This window comes from Tyto alba, unplaced genomic scaffold (genome assembly GCF_018691265.1).
Source record: "Tyto alba isolate M040663 unplaced genomic scaffold, T.alba_DEE_v4.0 Super-Scaffold_18, whole genome shotgun sequence".
Lineage (NCBI taxonomy): Eukaryota > Metazoa > Chordata > Aves > Strigiformes > Tytonidae > Tyto > Tyto alba.
Window position 1 is genome coordinate 10637458 of NW_024881280.1, and position 22491 is coordinate 10659948.

Consider the following 22491-nt stretch of genomic DNA (forward strand, 5'->3'; position numbering starts at 1 on the left):
TGACAGCACTCAGCCAGCACAGCACCATCAGAGAGATACAACACAGAGCAGTACACAGCTCTTACAGGCCACCTCTGCGGGGCTCCATCCATGTTCCCAGCCCCGGGGCTCCCTGGAGAGGTCTGGGCACAGTCTGCCCGTGTGCCCCTGACTGAGAAGGGGACACTGGCCCCCAGCAAAGTTGGGGCACCCCCAGCCCCTCCAGCTGGGTGAGCGGGGGCTCCCGCCCACCTTGGGGAACAAACTGGAAAGGGCACGTTGGCCTGCTTGCTTTCTGTTCACATCCCAGGCACACGTCTTCTCTTGCCTGCTCCCACATGCCAGGATGCAGATATTAAAGCAACTGCTAAGAGGCAGCTAGTCAGAGATCCACTGATTTATATCACACTTAATGTTGGCAAAAGCAAACTTGGAGGTGGAGGCAAGAATGCTTCAGTGGCAGCATTTCAATGCCAGATTTAAAAATCAGGGCTTAATGTTTCTGTAAGTTAAAACGACCTAATTAGTCAATAGGCTAAGAGAGTTTTCCGTCTAGGAAAGCTGACAATGTGCACAAATCTCCCCTGCTAGTGGGTTAAAATACTGAGGAGTGTCTGCAGATAAAGCTGCTAAACCCCGCTCCAAGCTACCTCCTGCCAAAAATCCCAGTGCAGTTCACTAAACAGACCTTCTGCAATTGTCCTTGCCGGGAAGGAAAATGAATACTCCTAACTGTAAGTCTACAATTATTTTATCTGTTTCACACTCACCCACTTCCACAGTTGTTCATGCCTCCCGTCAGAGATTCACCTGCCTTGGGAAGGATCTCAGAAAAGCTCCCAAGATACATGGCTGGGATTATGTTCATATTTTGAATTTACCATGAATATTTTTGTAGTTTCGGGCCCCATATTTTCTAGAGGTCACTTATTCAGCATGCCTAGAAACACAGGGCACAAAGTAACGTTTTCAGAGGCACCCAATTTCCAGCTAAATCAATGGAAAGCACTAATTTCTTTAACACTTTCTTACAAAAAAAAATCTTGCTGTAAATTTTCAAATCCCAAATAGCCTAGGAGGAGAGGAATGGATGCACAAAATGGGTGTCTGAGACCCACCCTTAAAGGCAAGGGTGTAATAGCAAAAACCAAAGCCAACCATAGAGTTTGAATGCTCCATGAACTGAAGAACCACCCCACAGAAAGCCTGTGACGGACTGTTCTGCATAACTACATTCTCAAATACTTTCTGTAGCCAACAGGTCACTCCTGTTCTGGCACGTGAAGTAATCTGACACACCCTGAGTTGTACGAGTGGGGGGCAGCTGGGCATGTAAGTGTGTGACTTGCTAAAATAAGACATAAGCCCTTGAAAACAGCTTAATATAATCTTTCAGGGAGTTGGTCAAACCTAGCGAGAGAACCCTATTTTTCCCTTGCATCTGGCCAGAACTGTTCTATTACTAATGATAAAAAAAGATCCCTTCCTTCATTGATTTGTCCTTGTAGTAAGCATCCAGACAGATGAGATTTCAGGCAGTGGCACTGTTTCCCCAGCCTACATCTGCTTTTTCTTCTCCAGGAAGATACATGAGGAGGATCAGGGAGGAGAAAGTGCTTTTCACTTCAATGATCTGGGAGAGATAAAGACAGAAACAATTTAGAAACAAAACTATCCCCAGCTGGAAAGCAGAGGTTTGTCCTGAGAAAAGGCAATGTGAAGAGAAATTGCTAAACTTCTGCTGCAAATAACGAAAAACACCTGCAATGTGGCTCCCTAAGGAGGCTAATTAAGTGAGAAAGATTGGTGCTTATTTGAACTAACAAACTCTCAGCAAAATTTGAAGTATTACCTCTCACGTGGCTTATTTGCTTGCTATTTTAGGGAAACATATTTTTTCCTTTGTTATACTGATTAGATGACAAGATTGATTGACTTCCTACATTACTTTGAGTGACTCACATATATCTATACCCTCCAAAATAGGTATGTGCTGAATTATTTACAACTTCTGCACATCAGTGCCCAAAAAGCCCATTCCTGTGTTCAGCTGTGTGTCCAGCCTGCCACAGGAGAAGGACTGTGTGCTCACAGAGAGCCTTTTTTTCTTGTACAGAGAAGAAATGTGCAATCATTATAACCTTTTTTTTTTTTTTTTTAAATTAAGCCCCATACTTTAACTTTTCCCTCATCTAAAATGGTGGTATTTACATATTTCACCAGTAATAATAATTTCAAATAATGTTCAAATAATTTCAAGAATATGCAGGATGCTTTGAAAATACAGAAAAGGACAGTCCCAACCCAGAGGGATGTAATATAGAAAGAATTAAAACACGTAATGAAGAACAGAAAAAGGACAAATGCACAAGCAAGCAGAGTATTCACACTGCTAAGGCATACCTGAATGACTTGATCTGTAATGTCTGCAACATTTAGTTGGCAATACTTTTTTTCAGTTCACTGTACTACTGTATTAGCTGATGTTTTCCTTGCCGCTGTAATCCATAACAATGCACCTAGAACATGCGGTACATGATGAATGAGACTGGTTGGTGTCATGGTTAGAGGTAGATGAACAATAAGCTGCATGAATAGATACTGTCCCAATCTGTGTCACAGATTTTGTATGTGACGTTAGTTAAGTCATTCAGACTTTTCAGAGATAGTCAGTAGTTACATGTTCATTATTTTCCAGTTGCCTGACTTGAGGCTTTGAAATTGCAGGAGGGACTGAAGAACTAAAGGCAAAGCAAGCTGGAGCTAGAGCATGCAAAGTGCTGTGAGTCACCGCGTGCTGTGAAACATGAAGTCCCACTCTAATACGGACACTTGAAATCGGTGACTTCTGTTCACCTTCTGCTCTCCGCTCCTCAGCTCTGTATTCATGAAATACAGGTAGTGCCCTGCCACCTCCGAGGGGAAGAGAGAAAACAGATGAGTTAGTATTTGTGAGGCACAGTTACTATAGCAATAAGCAGCACAGAAAAACTCATGAGGAAAGTAATTGCCTTCAACGTGGATAGTATGCAGTCAATAAGGCATGGAGACACACTCCGAACAACGAAGGGAAAAAACACTGAGCAGCTGCTCATGAAGTGAGCACCATCCATCTTGTGCACTGGGTGAGGCAAGGGTCCCATGGAGTGCTGTGTGATCATCAAATTAACAGTGGTCCTTTAGCACACACACACACGCACACAGACATACACACAGAGTCATTCTTAACCCTGGCACTTCCAACTTTTGAAAGCCTGACTTTGAAATCTTTCTGGTGAGGACAGAGAGAGTGCAGTATATAGTTACCCAGGTTATAAAAGTAGAAATTCCATGTTGTAGCATCAAGCTGGGACACGTAGGTCCCCTATGCAGACCTCTTACCCAGACCAAGGAAATGACTGCAATAACAATCCCTCATCCTTGCGATGTGGAGTGATGGGAAGGTACAGAAATCATGGCTTTCTTGGGGGAAGGTGATTACTTACAGGAAAAGATTCTCCACTCAGCTGTTTTTTTTCTCTCTGCCCTTTTTTTCCAAACTGTTTGTGCTCGTCCTCCTCTCCATCTCCTTGCCCAGATTTCCCTCTGACTTTATGTGTGTTCCTGTTGTCAGCTTCACCCCCATGTTCTGGCTAATGCCCAGTTTCCCATCTAGGGCACCCTGTACAATTTTATTAGTCATCCCAGCCAGTTTCTCACTCGGCTCACCTAAACAATGGGAACTCTGCCTCTGAATCTTGGCTTCTTGTAAGCTCTGTCTTCCTAGCTCCTAATACTTATTATCTTTGCCAAGTCAGCTTTGGATTCCTCTTCCCCATCTCCTCCTCTGATTCAATTTTCATGACCACCCATTAGTTTCTATTTTCAGAAAATGGAGATTCTCCTAGGAAGCCAATTGTAGCAATTCTGGCTAACAAAAATACATGGTATTGAGAGATGAACTAAAAGTCACATGTGCTGACAGAACTGCAAACTTTGACAAACTTATTTTTACATGCTAAAAATACACAAATAAGTCCCGAGATCAACTCTTGTCACAGAGTGTTGTTGCAAGTGCTTCATTATGGCAGTTTTCTGTGATTTTTGTAGGATTTGCATATTCTGAGTGTGAGGAAAATCACTGCAGGCACTCAAGTAATTAGCTCTATGTGGCTTTCCTTAAACACAGTTTCAGGGAAGAAAAGAAGAGCGCTTTACTAAAAACTGCAAACTACATAGCTACATTTGTTTTCATGTTTCCTGACAGTGTTTCCTAACACTCTCTGACTTGGCTCCTAAGAGCATGCTGGTAGCGAGGTGAAAGGGGAAAAATTGTCCTTGTGACCCAAGCCTTCCTTCCAACCTTCAGGATAAAGACCTAAGAAGGTGAGGGTAGCCAGACAGGGTGCCAGAAAAGGCCAGTCTCTCACAGCAAATAAGGGATGCTTAGCAAAGGGCAAGCACAGGGTTATTCTGTCCCCAGGATACTGTCTAGCAAGCTGCAGCTTAAGGACTTCTTGAACTTTGCTGTGCCTGCATCCACTGAACTGCCCTTGACAGACCTTTCTACCACAAATATAGCCAAGAAGTTGGTTTTTTGTTTGTGGGGGTGGTTTTTTTTTCTCCCTTTTGTTTTTAAATATGCATATTCTTCTAGCATCCGGGTGAAACCAGAACTCACAGCCACAAATTAATGTGCTATGGGAGAAAGCACTGCCCTCTGCACTTTTTGAATGTGCAGACTGGCTGGGCTTGATGCATCTGTGTGCATGTTAAGTGAATATGAAATTGTAAACACTCGAGAGGATTGAGGGAAGAGGCATGCAGGGACCATGAACTCACCCTGCTCTCCTGTACTGTCACTGACATTCTGCTACCAACAGATAGGCAACAAGTCCTGGGTCTTCTAGCCCCAGGCCTATCACCATTGTGCTGGGAATTACTAATTCTCAGGGTGTTGTTTCTAGTCTGTGACTCTTGGCTTTGTGCAGTCTCCAGGTCTTCCTCTGTCCTGATTCCCCTGTGATCTTATATTGATCTTTCTTTCCCAGTTCCAGAAGCATTACAGTTGCTGACTGGACACTGACCTGAAGAACAATGAGGATGCCCACCATAATGACTGAGTAGTTCTTTACAGCACAATAACAGAGAAAAAGGGTTCTTGTGAATACAGAAACAATCTTCTGTGAATGCTTCCAGCTTTGTTTACATCCAGCACATCCAATCTGATGCCCTAGTCAGGGTGTTGGAGAAGCAACCCCTAGAGTTTCACGTAACCGTTTCAGCTGCCAAATTCATTTTTGCAGTTTACAGCTAACAATCAATCATACACTACTCAGTTGTTAACTTCTTTTGTTTAGATCATTTTGATAATTAAAGTACCACAAATTCCATGGTGTCAGCGGGTCTCAAACAGACCTCCTGCTGGCTCTGCAATCTCTTTCAGAGATCAGAAAATAAAACAATGAATAATGTTGAAGGAGCCCAAGTAACTCATATTTTATGTTTTCTGTTTTCCTAATGACAAGGTCATATAGTCAGCAGTGTGATCAATGCAAATACAATATGCCTTTGGAAAAGGGCCAATGTCTGCCTGTGGAAAGGGCAATCAAGGGAACTGTTTCATAATAATGCACTTTATGGGTAGACAGCAGAGATCCCAAAGCTCTTTACCAAAAAGAGCAAAAGACCAGCGACTCAAGTTTCCAAGTTAAAAAAATGAGTCAATGGCAAGTCCCTGGATATGTGTACATGGGCATGATGTCCTGTCCTTTGAATGCACATCTCTCATGCATACTACATTTGTGTCAGCCTAATTTTGCTACGGCTCAGAAAGCCTATCCTCAGCAAATATCCAGAGCTAACAACTGTTCTGCATTTAGTTGACATGCACATGGCTGTGGTAAGCCTGGCCAATCATTGCTATCTCTGCTAAGACACAGGCAAAACAAAATAAAAATCCACAGATGTTAAATTGTGTCAGCTTGCCTAACCATTTGAAGTAATTAATTCTGTAGACTATTTTTGACTAAGTCTACAAAAACTACATCATTCCTTCTTGTTACTTGTTCTTTGCTGATTGTGTAGATAGTATCTTTCAAAACCACAGACTGCACAAATGCTGCAGCACACGACACCCTCAGCAAGCAAAATCCTTGCTTTTCTTAGTCCCTTCTGTGGCTTTTCATCATTATGAGAATGAATAAGACGCTTCTTTTTGTCATCAGGAGTCTGTCCATGTGAAGAAGGTTTTGAAAGGAGATAAGATTCACTTTTTCAAAATGTAGATAAAGTGAAAACAGTTGATGACAAAGGTAAAGCTGGGGAAGGATAAAGCAAGGCTTTAGTGAAAAGTAATGAGCTAGAGAATGATGGACTGCAAAGTCCAGCATAGCTCTGGGAAGCCTCTGGATGCAAATTATGAGTTTCTGATCATTTATAAGTCTGAGAAAAGGGACATTGGTGGAATAGGTTGTTTTTTTCTTTTAATTTTGGGTTGTCTTTAATGAGAATACACAAGCTCAGTATGTGGCTCTTTTTTTTTCTGTCCTTATGGTACACAACACCCACAGAGAATACAAGGAAGCAGGAGCACTGCCCCCACACTCCAGTGGGATAGAGCTCAAGTTGGACATGCTCTGTTGACCTTAAAATAGGGCTTCAATATAAAGGCATGGTAGAGTTTGTGAGTCAGTGCAACTGTCCATGTAGACAATATTTGTAATCACATCTGCATGCTCCTGGCTCTACCGCTGACCACAGGCCACTGGAGTGCAATCACACGTTTGCATGCTACAGCAATCGATATGCTTGCTTTCTAAGGGTAAGCCCAAAAGTCCAACATTTTTACAGCCTTGCTGGCCTCAGGGCCAACCAGCTGCGTGCCTGTGCAACGCAGGTACCCAGGGGCTCTGGGTCAAGCTGACCCCAGCTCCCAGCCTCAGCAGCTACCGCTGCTCTTGCTACAGGCAGCCGGCATCAAGCAGCTGGGACAGCATCTCTTGCCAGATCTCCAACCATGTGGGGCTCCTGGGGAGGGCTTAGCTTCTCCTCTTCATGTATCCACCTGCAAAATCAGGCACTGAGGTGCCTTGGACCATTTTCACATCACCGTCGCTCAGCTGTGGGCAGGTTGCTCACCAGTCGTTCCGTCTCCTCTCAGGACTTCAGTGCTAGAGGTTGTCACCAAAAAAGCATTATGTGATGCTTGCAGTGCCTCACTAGTGCTTCCACAAGACACTATGGTCTGCTCTTTGTAGCTACCAAGTAATAAAGTAGTTGTGGGCATCTACAAGCAACAGGTAAAGCTGTTAGAGACCTCTGGAAGGAAGCTGGGGATCAGAGAGAGAGCAACCACTGGTGTTTTGTATTGTCATTTTAAGGTGATCTCTGGAGTCATGTGGTTTTCGTTGGGTTAAACATAAAATCTGCATTCTTTGCCCTCACAGTTGTGAGGGCAGACTAGGTAGTGTGAATTCTAAAAGCATGAGCTTTTAGATGCAGAAATTAAATGCAGATAATTCCCCTCTCTCTCCAAAGTCTGTCTTTTTTTTTTTTTTTTCTGTCTTCTTTTTTTAAATGTTTGGATTTGCCACTGCTGTAACTTTTGTTCACTGGACATTTCCCCTAAATGCCGGAAGGCTAAACTAACCACCCAGTGAGCTGGAAATGGATGCAAAGGCCATAACTAATGCCAGAAAGGTAAATCACTATGACAGTAATAGTTTGTGGTCAAGATGCAGTGCTCAACTTGAAAAGAGAGGAGGCAAAAAAGCTCTTCCTTTGATTAAGTGCTGGGTTAAAAAGCTTGGAATTAACGAAGAGTTGATTTTAAATATGAAAACCTGAAGTTTGAGTTCAATTTCTGTTTGATTTTCTTCACTGTTTTTTCTGGAAAGCTAATTTCCAGTCTTTAGTTCCAACATTACTGGTTGCTTTTTTCCTGCATTATATGCTCTTTCGTATGATTTCTTTTTCATATGGCTATCTTCCTTCAGCTGTCTACAAGCTACAAAGCTGCTGACCCTGATCCTCCCATCCCCATGCACAGTGCAAGGCTCATATGCATCTCATAAAGCAATATTGTAAGTTTGCATCGTTCACTTTGGACTGGTATAGAAAGAAGACAGTAGGAGAGGATGAGATGGACTGTACCAGTCTAAAGTATATTTATACATGTTTATAAATGTCTAAGGGAAACATGGGAATGCCTTTGACCAGACAACCATTAAGAGGCAGAAAAGCACCAAGAGAAAGGTCTGTGTATGAAAATGCTGTACACCATTGAACGCAAAGGTTAAATAGCCAGTGCTGATCCTTCCTGGCCAACAGAAAAACTAAGAGCTCAACAAAAATACCCTGGGTCTAATAACTGTATCCCATCTTTTGTTATCAATGGGGACCTATCAAGAAAGTGAAATAGGAGAAACTTTGAGACACATGTAACTTTGCAGAACTAAAAAAACCCCAAACAACTCCTATTTTCCTTGTGTAGCATGAAGGTCACCCTCCAAAGACAGAGGGGTTCCATGATGTTAGTGCACATTCTCACTGTGAATGACTAATGTATGGAGTATTACATTCACTGGTCTCTAGCAGATTGCCATGCAGAGCCCAGTCCAGCAGGAATTCCTTCCTTCCATCCATCCATCTGTCCATCCAACCACCCACCCATCCTTTGTGTGGAGAAAAGCCATGTGAAACCTTGCAAATTCCATACCTGCAGTAAACAAGACAGAGGCATTATACACACCTGGGATGTAAAACCTGGACTGTAAGAACTAGTCCACGTATACATAAGGAGGTTGCAAAGTGAGGAGTGCTCAGATTAGCTCCATAGCTAGGCAAAAAGCAGAACATGCGTGCTTACATGCACTGCATAGAGGCACTGGCATGCAAGACCAGAGATGCAAGCCTAGGGCTTGCAGAAGTTGCTGGTATCCTTGGAGTGGCAGATTTTTAATTTTCTCTGGGGGACATTAGAAAGGACATGAATTTTTGAAGAGTTCCCACCACCGTAAAGTATTAAATATTTATTTGGTTGGAGCTGTCAGCATCAGGAAAGAACAATTCAGTCAGGGTGTTTGACACATAATGCATGAAGCAGCTGATAACCTTGAAACTGGTCCCAGAGGCAGCCAGGCCTTGAGAATTAAAGCGTTCCCACAGGGTGGAGATGGGATTAAGCAGAGGGAGGAGGGTTGGGAGCATTACCAAGGAGTAGGGTAAAAAAGCTCAGGCAGGGCAAAGCAAGGCTTTGCAGGGAGTAACTGCAGAAGGCAGGGATTTAGAGCCCCATAGGTAGCCCTTCCCACGGCTGTGTCCTCTGCAAGGGGGTTTTGTACATGGGTGGAAAATGCTAATGCCCTTCCAGTCTTACAGACTGTGGGCCTGTGAGGCAAGAGGCTTGTCTTGCTGTCACTCGCTCCCACTCTGCCTTTATAAGTCGTGTGGAGGAGTGAGGAGCAGGCACCGCGCTTGCCTTCAGGTGCCTTCACGGGCTGCCTGAGCCAGCCCTGCTCATCGCTGCTGCGAGAGACGCAGCGGAGCAGCAAACACACCGTGCCCTCTGAAATAGCTCAGCCAAACCTCCTCCTCCATGCGACTTACAAAGCACAAACGGCACCTCGCGCTCGCGACCGGCCGTGCCCGCTCAGCCCGAGCTGGGGAGTCCTTGGGAGCTCATCGCCGCTCGAGGGCACGGGACGAGGGAGCGGGGTCTGCATTAAGGAGAGACCGGGCAAAAATGAGTTCATGCAGGTTCAGCCGTGCAGCTGCTAATGTTACAGGAAGTTTAGTGAGCAACGTGGTTGAAATTCAATGCTGAATTGGCACTGTTTGTGCCTCTGACCTGGGTGTTTCTTGTAGCAGTTGGCCACGCTTCTGCCCTATCAAGCCTTCCCTCCGTGTGCCCGCGTGGAACAGAGCAGCTTTTCCTCCTGTGGGTTTCACAGGAAGCCTCGTGCAGAGAGAGCTCTTCTCTGGGCATGCTGAACCTCAAGTTACTGCCACTAGGCCAAAGTATCCTTTTTTTGATGGAAAAATCCAATGGAAAGAGCCAGGAAAACTGTGTGGTTTCTGCAATGTCTTTCTGTCTCACAGTTTTGAACCATTCTCCCTCTCCTGAGGCTCACAAGCCAGGTTTTCAGCAGAGCAGGATTGCCACGAGTTCTGCTTCTGGCTGCTACCTTTTTGGAGGATCATTTTAAGAGGAAAAATAAGGAGGTATTAATTTGAAGCAGATTCCCAGCTGGTGTCCACAAACAGGAGCCCACAGTTAGGTCCCCAGTCACCACGGCTTCTTTCTTTATCTGGATCCCTTATGCTGTCCAGAGGGGCAAGGAAAGGAAAAGAGAGCTGCAGGAAGGTGACCGAAGTCCAGGTCTGAGAGACTTAAAAATTCCTCCTTTCAAATTGCGCCTAGCAATTTTGCATCAATTCAGAGTTTGGGGCTTTCCTGGTGAGTGTTATTTTTCCACAATGCAGAAAAAAATGCATGACATTGTGAAAGAGCTTCAGGCAGGTTTTCAAGTTCTGAGGTTTTGGTTTGGTTTGTTTTGTTTTGTTTTTTTTTTTTTTTTTCCCTTTACACCATTTGAAAAACAGCAGTCACCAGAATTTAATGGCTAATTCTGTCTTCAGGAGCATCCATACATCTTCTGATAGATTTTTCAGGGAATGTTGTGCTGTTTTGATAGGCAAATGGCTGCAGTTTTGTGCTATTAGTCCTGACGTATATATAGCAATACAGACACCCACTATGCACCATGAAGATGCTTCTGTCTCATCGGGAAGATGGCTGAGATCAAGGCCGAAGGTGCCGTTTTGCAGCTCTATAATATAAAAATGGTGCACCTGCAGCAGCCAGGTGAAGCTCAGGTCTCCACATCTCAGAAAGGATGAAGCAGGGTCAGAGAAGGGCAACTAAAACAGCTCAGAAGATGGAGAAACTTACTTATGAAAAGAGATTAAAAAGACTAATACTGCCCTGTTTGGAGAGAAGACCGAGGCTGAATATGATCAAGGTTTATAAAACCATGGAGACAGTAGGTGAAACAAGAACATGGAAATGTTCACAAAACCCCACCATACAAGAAGTTGAGGGTGAGAGCACTAGATGAATCTAGTAGATCCACTTAAAACACATTTTTAAAATTTCACCTTTACACAGAGGGTAACTTCTGGGCCTTCTTGCCATAAGCAGGTGTGTAGTCAGAGAGCATCAGCAGGTTCAGAAAGGTATGAGACAAATTCATGGACAACCGGTTCACACATGGATACCAAAATGTATATGCAGGTATATACCCTCCAACACCCCAAATGTAACAGCTGTGATTGCTGGGAAAGTTCAAAGGGGAGTGAAGTGCAGAAAGTGGCCAGGTTCATACTCTCTCCCTGAACAGGTTCTCCTGCCATTGCCAGAGACTGGGCAGTGGGCTAGATGGGTCACTGATCTGACCCAGTGGGGCATTTATCATGTCTTAGGTTTCCCTGGGGAAAAAAAAAACAAACAAAAAAACAAACAAACAAACAAACAAACAAAAAAAACACAAAAAAACCCCAAAACAAACACAAACAAACAAACAAAAACAACAACAACAAAAAAAAACACCTAAAAAACCCCCTATATAAATATATACTGTGTACCACAGAATTTTCATACTATCCAGTCACTGGCCTGCCCATTGAGAGTGTCACCAGAAAGGACAAATGTAACCTTGATTTCAGTCCTTCTGGAACGGGAATAAGACAATTTAATAACAAATAAATAAGTGCCACAACCAAGGCTACCTGAATTTTGACAGGTGTCCTGTAAATGAAATTAGATATTTTATTGCCACTCCCCTTAAGGCTTTTAAGCTTCTACCTCACAGAAATTTGTTTTGAATTATTTTCCAACAAGTAGCTACATTAATAGATTTTAGCAGATGCCTCAACTAGTCTTTGTTCTCAATGGGAAAATTACATGAATTAAAAATCAAGGCTTTTATAGTTAGGGAAAGATGTAAGTGATACTGGGTTGCTGAGTAAAAAGGGATCCTTCAGCAGTTAGACCTCAGCTGAAATCCTGCAATTATGCAAGGTGGGGCTCTTCTGAAAGGTCTCAGAGGAAGATGTGCCATTCTCACCATGAAAATATGCTTCCAGCAAACAAATTAGAGCCTCTGTGCTGCTGTTGCTGCACAGAAAGGGAAATAAGTGGAAGTCCTTTGGGGGTATTGGTGAGAAAAATAATAATAAAAAAAAAAAGAACACCAAAGCAGATGCCCTTGGAGAGGCTTGTAGACCAAACCCACAATCTCTATGAAAGAGCAAAATGAAAAACAGGAAGGAGTGAATCAGCAAGCCCCTGGGCCCATTGCTCTGCTGTTGAAGCAGCAGCTAACCATGCAGACTGTACAGCTGCAGTGTATCCTCACTGACTGACACATCTCCAGTCTGTACATTTCTTAGAGTTTACTGCAACCTTTCTAATTACCTTCACAGCAGAAATGTGGTTTCTGTGTTGCTCTTACTCACTTGAGACATGCCACTGCCTTGGGAGGGTATAGGCTGGCCCTTCCAACTGCATGCTGCAGGGCAGGAGCTTGTCATTACTACTTGTCTATAAGATGTCGTTCTTTGTTGTTGTCATGGTATTTTACCAGTTGTACAAGTAATTAGCTCCCTGTAGACATGGTATTGCCAGCCCCAGCAATCTTTAACGGCTTAATTATCAGTGTCTTAAAACAAGAAGCATTGCATTCTTTGCTGTCTGAGCCATTGTATTTCACCTTCACTGTTGTCCACCTTCAAACAAACTTGGAAACAAGCAATTGAGCTGAGGGGCTTACCACACCAGTTCTCTGCAGAACTGCAGCTTTAAGGAAAACCATCAAACACTATGCATCTTGATACGTATCTTAACAAGAGAAATGGTCATTATAAGCATGGATTCAGCCATCTCCTCCAAAATTTACTTATGGTCAGCCTATTTGTAGCTGATAGGAGCCTCCCTTTATTCCTCTGTGATTTCTCTCCCACAGTTTGGTCCTAAGATTGAGATCAGATCTTAAAGGGTATAAACAGTCTTGTCCAGATCCTCTTGTAGGGACACAGATTTTGCCCTAAATCTTTTGGGAAACACAGTAAGATTTAGAAGCCTGAATTTTACTTGCAGTGTAACTGGCATCCAAACCATCTGAGAGCCTCTGAAATATAATTTGCTCGTAATATTTCTAAAGACTAAGCTTTCTTTTTCCTAAGTAAAAAGCAAGATGATTGCAATTATTTTTGATACGGGTTTTACGTTGCAAGTCACATTAAGCCTTTAATGACACTAGATCTTGAACAACAAAGGGCCAGTTATGAAATGTATCATTATCAAGTGATAAGCTGTGGCAGGTTTAATGGAAATAGAGAAGAATGTAAACTGTAAACTTTTGGATCAAAATCAGAAAGAAGCATCCGTACATCCTCTATCTCACAAACAAACAATGCTTTCAAAAATACAGACTATATCCAGTTCTTTATTGCTGCCTTCCTAGATAATAAACAACTGCATACTTAGTGAGGGTTTACTGTGACATATCTATATGTTTTGTTGTTATAGAGACTTCTGTAAAATACTCCCCCAAAATTATTTTTAGCTTGCTATCAGCATGTTCATTACAAGCACATTGGAACATGGCCACCCACCTCATAAACAAATCAAAACAAAGAAAGGGAGAAAAAAACAAACCCTGAGTCATACCCTTGTCTTCCTGACAGCACTGAATCCAATGATATGCACTACTGCCTTAGTAAGGGGTAAAAGTAGTTAATCTGTCTTTGGACTAGGTAGCATGACATTGAATTGGTGGCCAGTTTATTCACAGCTCAGCAGAGAATCAGCTGCAGGTAAAACGAACAGACCCCTCACCTCCCTAATAAGCTCAAATGTCTGCTATCTATTCCAGATAATTCATCTTTGTCTGCTCTAAAGTACACATCACCTGTACCCCACTCAGGAACAGTAAACACTTACTCATTGTAATGAAGAGGACTGCCTCTGGCAGATTAATTGCTCTGACTCCCCTCCTCTGTAAGTAAAACACAGTCTCTCATTTCTTTTTGGATATGTTATTTTAGGAGTTCATCTAAACGCTTGGCAGAGGGGCAGGTGCCCTAGACACTCCTTAAAACTCCAAGACCAAGCTCCTCATTTTATTTAGTATCTTTGTAGGCTCGGGTTAAAGTGCTTTACAGAGCTACCGTTTCAAGGAATCCTCTCTGTGATTTGTTTTGTTTTGTTTTAATGATTTTGATTAAATTCATCCTTTTTTTGTGTGTGTTTTTTTGTTTGCTTCTTTTTGTTAAAACAGTTTGTGTTACATAACTTTTCATGAAGATATTCTTGTTCTTGGCTGCTGAACTTTTGTGAAGTCCTCCCAGCAGAGACAACCCAAGTTACCTACGGTCATATCACCAACCTTGAGTGAGCCTGGCACCCATGACAGCAGAAACACTGCATGCCCATACCAGCCCCGAGCTTACTTCCATGCGACACCAGGACAAGCGTGAATCGCAGCTGTGTAGTAGGCCGAAATGCATCATCAGCTTTTCATAGCACTGTGAGAGAACTTGCTTATTTCTGGACACTTGGCAGAGAATTCTGGGAAGGCCATGGAGGACCTCAGGTGGTCCATGGCAGTAGCCTGCAAACACTCTACAAAGCACTGTAGTATGCCCACTTGACCATCTAAGCCAACCGATCCCAGCTACAGAAGGGTTTTGTGTGCAGATGGCAGCTAAAGTAGGGCAACACCTGTGCTCCAGCTCAAGTTAATATTGCAAAGAGAAATGCTTTTGAATTAATAGCTAAAGGAAGCTTGAGAAGCCATATGGTCAAATGATGACAAAGGAACTGCATGGTGGCATGGGGATTAATTATCACCAGCCCCAAATGGGACGTGCTTCGTTGAGTTACAGGTGAGCATCCATACTTTAGTGACCTGCAGAATTGTGCTGTCACATTTGTTTGTCTTGCAGAGGAATCAGGGAAGGCTAATTCAGAAATGCAGGATTTGTAAACCTGCCTGTCTGAAACCTTTGGGTGGAAGGTGGCTGTTGCATGTGCAATGTTTGTTTCCCGATCTCAATATTGCCAGCACATATGCATCGGTAGCTTCAACTGATGGTGCTTTCTGCTTACTCTGCAGTGACAAATGTCAGTTCTACTTCATCGGTACAGGATGCTGGCATCATCTGTAACACAAATCCTCTTCCTAGTCCACGTACCTTGGCATGGTGGGGCAGGCTCCAACATGAGAAGCAAAGCAATCCTTTGCCTCTGGTCCCTCACACCAGCACAGCCACGGAGTCTATTGCCTAAGCAGTGGGAGTCTGAAAGATGGAACCACCCACTGAGATACACCACTCTTCCATGGCACATGAGATTGGAAAGAGAAGCTGGGGTCTTTGCTGGTTGTACAGACAACCTCAGGAGATGGGGTAGCACTTATCCCTACCCTATTCTCTTACAAAAATGAGCAACACTCATTTTGTTACCAGCTTGTCTTTGCTACTTGTCTGACTTTTTGTTTTCATGATGGTTTGTAGCCATCTCCTGGGGAGATGGTCTGTAGCCCCTGAGCTTCCTGAGACTCAGCAGAGCAGCTCAGTGTTCCTACTCAGAGCAGCAGAATTGGTCCCTGCTGCAGCAAGGTGGACCCCTTTTTGACAGAAGGCACAAGCCTGCCATGTACAGTGCAGAAAGCTGGCTGTGCTCACAGAGCACATCTTGTCCCTGTAGGCAGTGGAAGGATGTCTCAGACATCTCTGTACAAGGCACCTTCTGCATAGCCCAACAGCAGTATATTTTTTGCCAGTGATGTGAATCATCACTATATAGTGAGCAAAGGAATTAGTAAGGACAACTCTCATGCCTGAAAGGGTACAAGGAAATTGGCTCATGCTATAGGAAAACGTGAAACAAAGAGGCTGTCGGACATGTAGGACAATAGGATTCAACCCCCTTGGCTGGTCTGTACATAGCCCTGTGCTGTCTGTCAGCACAGACATTCCTCTCCTCTTGACAAAGAAACAGACATGGCTGCCAAAACAGTTGAGGAAAAAGAGAATTTTTTTTTTTTTTTTTAATATTGCTTCGAGGTCTGAGTACCACAGGATCACTTTGAGAAGATTCTGCCCCAGGGGTGGTTGGTCTCTGTGGGGTTTCCTACCAGTCCTCCCCAGGACCACTTGTGGCACAGGGAGTGCTGCTCTCTGGGCAACTCAACTTCAAAATCTTAGTGGCAGACCAAGGAGTAGCAATGTTGTCTCACAAATGCTGAATCCAAACACCAGTTGGGGATTCTAGGCTGTGGACGATGACACCTTATGGAAGCAGGCAAGCTTCCTATGAACTTCTGAATGTTAAAAATCCTCTTATAAAAAGAAACAGGCTTTGGAGAAAGCCCAAGGGCATATTTCAGAGCACTCTGGATTTTAGCCTGTTTCAGACTCTACTGCCAGCTATCCATCTGTCCTGCTAACGTACTTCGTTTTGCAGCTAGGTAATGAGCCTCCAGCTCCTTTACTGGTGGGATTATAATTGTGAGGGGATAGGGAGACAAACTTGTTATGTGGGACTCAGGGGGGAAGGACCATAGGGGGATTTTCTCATTTTTCATTCAGCACAGTTAGAGTACATATCATTCCAATGAAGTTATCCCCATTAGTAAGAAATATGTCCCTCTTCCTTGCCAGGGGGAAGCTAAGCCCTGGTTGAAAGGACTTGCCACAGGGGCTCTCAGAGGTGATGTTTCACTGACATGAAGTGGTGTCTCTGGATCTGGCCATGCTGCCTCAACAGAGCATGGGAGTGGGCAGACCGATCAGGGCAAGAGGAACATGCTTTTTCTATTACGTTTTTCCTGCACATTAATAGGCAGAGATTTTAGATACAGAGCTCAGAAATGCTCCAACTCCAGCAGTCACGGCTTGCCTTTTGTTCGTGCCTGGAAACTACTCAGCTGGCACGAGTGACTTCTTAATGTCCAGCCAGCCTGGACGGGATACGGCAGGACCAAGCTTTGGCCAAGTGCCTGCTCCTCTGCGGCTCCCACTGCTCCTCTTGCTGCCTGAAGAGATCCCTGCCAGTCCCATTTACACAGGCCAACCTCTCCTGGGAGGCTTTGGGAATCTCCCCTTTTGCAAAGGGATGATAGCAGGAGATACATACATCCCTTATCAACCGTTACCATCCTCTACAATGGGTAGAAACTGATCTTTGTGGTGGTTTATGGCTTTAAAAGCTATTGTGCTTTCAGTTAATTATTTGATTTTAGCTGCCTGAGTCACTGATGACCTGACTGTTTTGATTTTAGCGGCTTTTATTTTGTCTTCCTTGGAATGGCATTGCCCAGTGGTAGGCAGTTTACCATCTGAATGGGCTAAATATAAAAGGGTTGGTTATATCTTGCAGTCACGGTGGGGAAAGAGGATTTGTTTTATTTTGATGAGTAGTCTAAATATTTTTGTATTGTATTTTGGCATTTTGAAAGCAGAAAGGTCTGCCTTTGAACTCCACTTAGCTACTGAGAAATAGCACTTCTGCTTTATGTCACAGAGGCATCACCTTCTATAGATTCCTAATAAGGTTTCTATCTGCCCTATTGTGAAATCTCAGTGTCAGAGTAAGTTGACTGTTTTCGTTTCTCATGAAAGTGCTTGCCTTAGTTTAAAAATAATAGCTAAGCTGATATTTTAGTAAATTTATATTTCTCTTTGATTATGAGTTTTTTGTGATTACAAAAGTCAACTGTAATATAGTAATGGGAGCACAATTATACAAAGCTGGTGTAGCCAAAAATTAAAAAAAAAAAAAAAAAAAAGGATTATACACATGCTGTATTTCTGGAAGCAGACAAGAATAATAGAAGCTGAAAATTGTCAGCAGCTTCGACAACAGAAATCAGAGCCTTCAGGAGAAGCACGCAAATACTGACACTTCCAAAATCAGAGGTTACTCAGAAAAGAGCTTGATCCCAGTGCTTTTCTCCAGGGCACATGCAGGCTGACCCCATGGGCAGCTCAGGTCTCCTGACAGTCAGAAGCACTCCAGTTTCAAGGTAAGAGTCTCTTTCTCTTACACTGTGGTGCTTCAAATGGAATTGAGTTTCCTCTAAGCTTTATGCTTGGTGGAGCGAAATAATGTCCTAATTGTTGAAAGATTGGCTATTGGCCACAGTAACTTTAAAAAAAAAAAAAAAAAAAAAAAAAAGGGTCTGAATTATAAAATAGACAAAAAAGCTTATACTTGGGCTGGCTTTAATGCCACCAAGCAGATTTAGTGTTAACTGTTGCTCTGCCTTTAAATATCAGCTTGTATCCAGCACCATCAAAGAAATACCCCCCTCAGAGAGCCCAGTTCTCCAGCAGGACCACTCTGCTGGGAAAAATGTTGAAGAACAATACTCGGGCAGAAATAAAAGGCCAAACTGCTGCAGCTGCATCGCTTGAAAAGGAGAAGCCCACACTGAAAGAACAAGGGCTTCCTTGGACTGTTCAGACAGCCAATACCATGCCGATAGCAGAGGCAAAGACAAGGTGTGATTCTGCCGTCAGCTACCCAGTGTAGTAGATTACAGCTGTGACCACATTACTGAAGACGTATTTATGATTTTCCATCAGGATAAATACCTAATTTTGTTCATTTCTGAGAAACTAATGATGTTTCTTGGTTAATTGGGTTAATAAAAAAATGTCGCATGCCATGTATATGAATGTTTTATCTCATTAACTCACCATAAGCCTTTTGAACCTAGTTGTCTCCTCATCCTTTGTACACAACAAATCTTATGTCTAATGACCATCACTCTTCAAGCAGATCTTAAATATCATGCCTCGCCCATGATGAATGGTGACACAGACACCCACATACCCTGCATTTACACCCAGAAAGTCCCATCTCCCTTTCACCCTGGCTTGTGAAGCCTCAGAAACCAGAGACAGGTTGTTGACATCCCTGGGAGGTACCTCAGGTACGGCAGCATCTCTGCTTTCCCAGGATGGCCTAGTATTACGAAGGGTTTGGGGGGCCCTACCCAGCAGGACAGCAGCTCACACACACACTCGCCCAACCCCTTTTGCAATTGCTGTGCAAATTATTTCTCACCTGACTGGGGCTTTGTGTGTGTTTCAACAAGCATTTCACAGCTTTGGTAGTCTTTACACATTAAGAGAGGACATCCTGGAAGAATGAAGTTTGGGACTCTAAGCTTTTGGATTTTCTTTTACATTTTCAGGCTCATTTTTCATAGGAAGAGTGAAAGACGCCCACACTCGTTTTCCCCTTGTTTTTCCCTCAGATCAGGTTGTCCTTTGTCCTGTCAAAGCTAGAAATAGAATTACTGAACATGCTGGAGCAAGTTCCACCACTGTTTCCTTAATCTAATCAAGCAGAATTTAGTCCTACTGAGAATTACTCCAGCCAAACTGCTTCAGACCTGTGCCGAAGGCACTGATCGCTCGCAGACAAAGCAGGAATCTGCTCAGTGCCAGCACTGCTGAAGTCCAATCTGCCACAGATTTGCATCCTCTATCCTTTAGCCTTCCCCACAATTTCCCCTGCATCCCATGTCTGACCCTTCCTGGTCTTTTCCGCACCCTCCAGTCAGGCCAGAGAGGGTGAGTCCCAGCAAGGGCAGGTGTTAAGGATTGGGGCTGGGTTATCACTGCCTACCTGCCAGCACCAGGCTCACGAGCAGGGTAGAAGGGTGCATGTCTCTCCCCTACCCCCCGTACCAGTGTCGTGAGTTACCCTCCACAGCTCTGAGACCTCTGTGCCCTCTCAAATTTGTTTAAAATTAGCATAGGGATTTAAAAGCTATGAGCACTTGCGTGTGAGGGGCAGGGAGGGCAGGGCTGCAGAGACGTAGTTGTGTAAGCATAATTCACTTAGGAAAATAGGCTAAAAATAATAAAGCTACATCATCACATTCTTTCACAATGCTTCAGGAGAACTGGAGTGGTGCTTACAGCTGCGATGAATCCCTATTAAAACTGAAGGGAAGTAGGTGAGGATGGAAAAGCAACCTCTCTGATCTGCTCATTCTGCCAGGCAACACCGGACCAGGGTGCTGGAACCCCTCGCCCCATCCCACGCCACACAACCCCACTTACACACAAGGCTGCAGCACTGGTGCTGAGCAGAATCCTGGCCTCATCACTCTGCTCCAGATTAGCATGCAGAGACCTTGTTAAAACCTCCTCTCACCTGAAGGGCTCCCTTGCCTCCTAAACAGGTTTTTGAAGACAGCTCATCAGCAGGGATGAAGCCAGGTGTTAATCTGTGTTCCCCCCAAGCATGCTGACTAATTAACTAAGTTCACAGGGTGGTTCTCTGGGAGCTTTCCTTGCATTCGGATGAAGGAGGAATATGATCCTTCAGGAAAAGAAAGACTGTAGGAATAGTAGGATTAGTCAGACAAAAGCTTTGCTGAAGCTTAGGGTAGCTGGATACAAAATTGTGTGCATATTCACCTGTAGTTTTGGCTTTTAAAAATACTGCTGCCATAGGATAACTATTCACATTATTGCTAACTTCTAGTATTTTGTGGTTCAAGAAGCCTTTGCCAATGGAGGTGGTTGGCATGTACAAGGAAGGCTCCTGCTGCAAACAGCTGACACACTGAGGATAAGATAGGAAGAAAATAAAGATACAGATAAGACAGACCACAATGAACTGCTGAGACCGTACCTGTCAGTACAGCAGGCAGTGGTCTCAGCACATCAGGAGCTGAAGCACTGCAAAACACTGTGTAATAGAGTGTAGATACTCTACTCTGACGCAGTAGAGTGAAGAAGCAGCTGCTTCTTCAGCAGAGCCTGCAGAAAGAGAGGAGAGAGGCTTTGGCCGTGGGGACCTGGGAAAGCCTCATAGCAGAAAGCGCTTGGCTGAAAAAACCTAGAGGACAATGGCCAACGGCACTGTGAGCAGTTCAGAGGCGGGGGTCAAGGTCTCTGTGAGCGATGAGCAGGACAGGAAGGCCACTTGTTTCTCTGCCCCCATTTTCTGCCCCTTCCCGCAGGCGGAACTGCCCTAGCAGTGCCGAAGGGATGGGAGCGGGGCCGTGGCTGAGCAGCTCCAGCACCGCCTGTGGCTCTTGTGCTTCGGGACTTTGTGTTCCCTGCGGAACGGTTGCTGTACCTAAGATGGGTAGGCAATTTTAGGATATGTTACAGTTAATTCCTTTTCTGAAGCTATGTTTTTCTGTGGAGACACTCGGCTGGTTTCATCCCCTAAGCAGTAAGGGGACACTTATGTACCTCATTTATATCCATCTCCTGGGGGTGTCATTACAGCAGGTTGGTTGGTGCAAAGGAATTGAACACCACGCTGGGTGCCTGTGCTACATGGGACCTAAAGGAAAACAAGACAGATGCTTTCTGGTAAAGAGAGGAAGAAAAGGCTGACAACTCATGTGGTGCAATGCTGTGAGGGCTGCAATAAAAAAAGGAATCAACACTTCTTTTTGACGGAGCCACATTCCAATGACTAAACAGGCTTTATAGTCAAGAAAAAGCCACATTTACACTGCAGTAGAAAATAGTGAGTGTATACTTTTATTATCTCATTAACACCCTCTCCCCCGATCCCCAGGATCATTTGGCTCCAAGTCTGGCAGCAGGGTACAATAATGTTCCCAGCAGAAACAGCTGGTATGGAGACAGGATATTGTTTGAAATGGCCTTAGAGATGTCATCACCAGGTGGCATTTATCAGCTATATGCAAACCCTGTGCTTGAGTAAGGCGGTCTAAGAAAGGGTATATATCCAAAAAAATAAAAGTGAAGTACAACTTAGCAAACAGGATTTGTAGCTGAAACCTCCTTTTCAGTATAGATGGAAGGGGAGGGAGTAATAAACAGCCCTGTTAAGTTAGTCTGTTGGCTTTAAACCAAGGTAATGAGGCATGCGGGTGCTTTGACAAGGAGCCAGAAACTGCATTTTGCCACCGATTTGACTTCTACCTTTTTTGTCTCTCTTAAGCTGACAATAAATTCCTCACAGTCCACTGAGCATATCAAAATGGAGCTCAGGCTAGGTCTAATGCCTTTTAAAGTACTACTAGGAAAATAATTCACTTAATTAAATATTTCCAGTTGTAGAAACCGCCCTCTAGGCAATTTGCACCACCTCTTCCCCTTTTGTGCGCACAAAATGTAGAATAAAAATGGATATGCTCATTCTTTTCCTGCACGCAGTGTTTCCCCCAATCACTCCTCCTCAGCTGTCCTTCCTAGGGATACTTCGACAGGAGGGAAGATTACTGTAGTGACTGGGTCAGAGAAGTGGGAGGGTGAGCTCCTGGCTCTGCTGCCCAGTTGTTTTGCAGCCCTGGACAAATTTCTTAACCCCTCTTTTTGACACCTTCTGCATCCATATGGCCTGGAGACAAGCAGTGACCTACCACCACATCACTCTGCTCATTGAGTAAGTGTCCAAGGAGCAGCTTAGACTTCCTTTGGTAGGAGATGTTAGACAGAAGAGGATTAAATGTTTGTTCA

At 43.9% G+C, this 22491-nt stretch overlaps 1 long non-coding RNA gene across 1 annotated transcript in view; it reads left to right on the forward strand.

The window, feature by feature from the left end:
- Nucleotides 1-22491, forward strand: part of LOC116959569 — a 51220-nt gene that overhangs the window by 22994 nt on the left and 5735 nt on the right. Inside the window, exons 2-3 of the long non-coding RNA XR_004405944.2 lie at nt 13896-14020; nt 14301-14907. This is a non-coding gene — a long non-coding RNA (uncharacterized LOC116959569). The remainder of the gene's footprint in view (nt 1-13895; nt 14021-14300; nt 14908-22491) is intronic.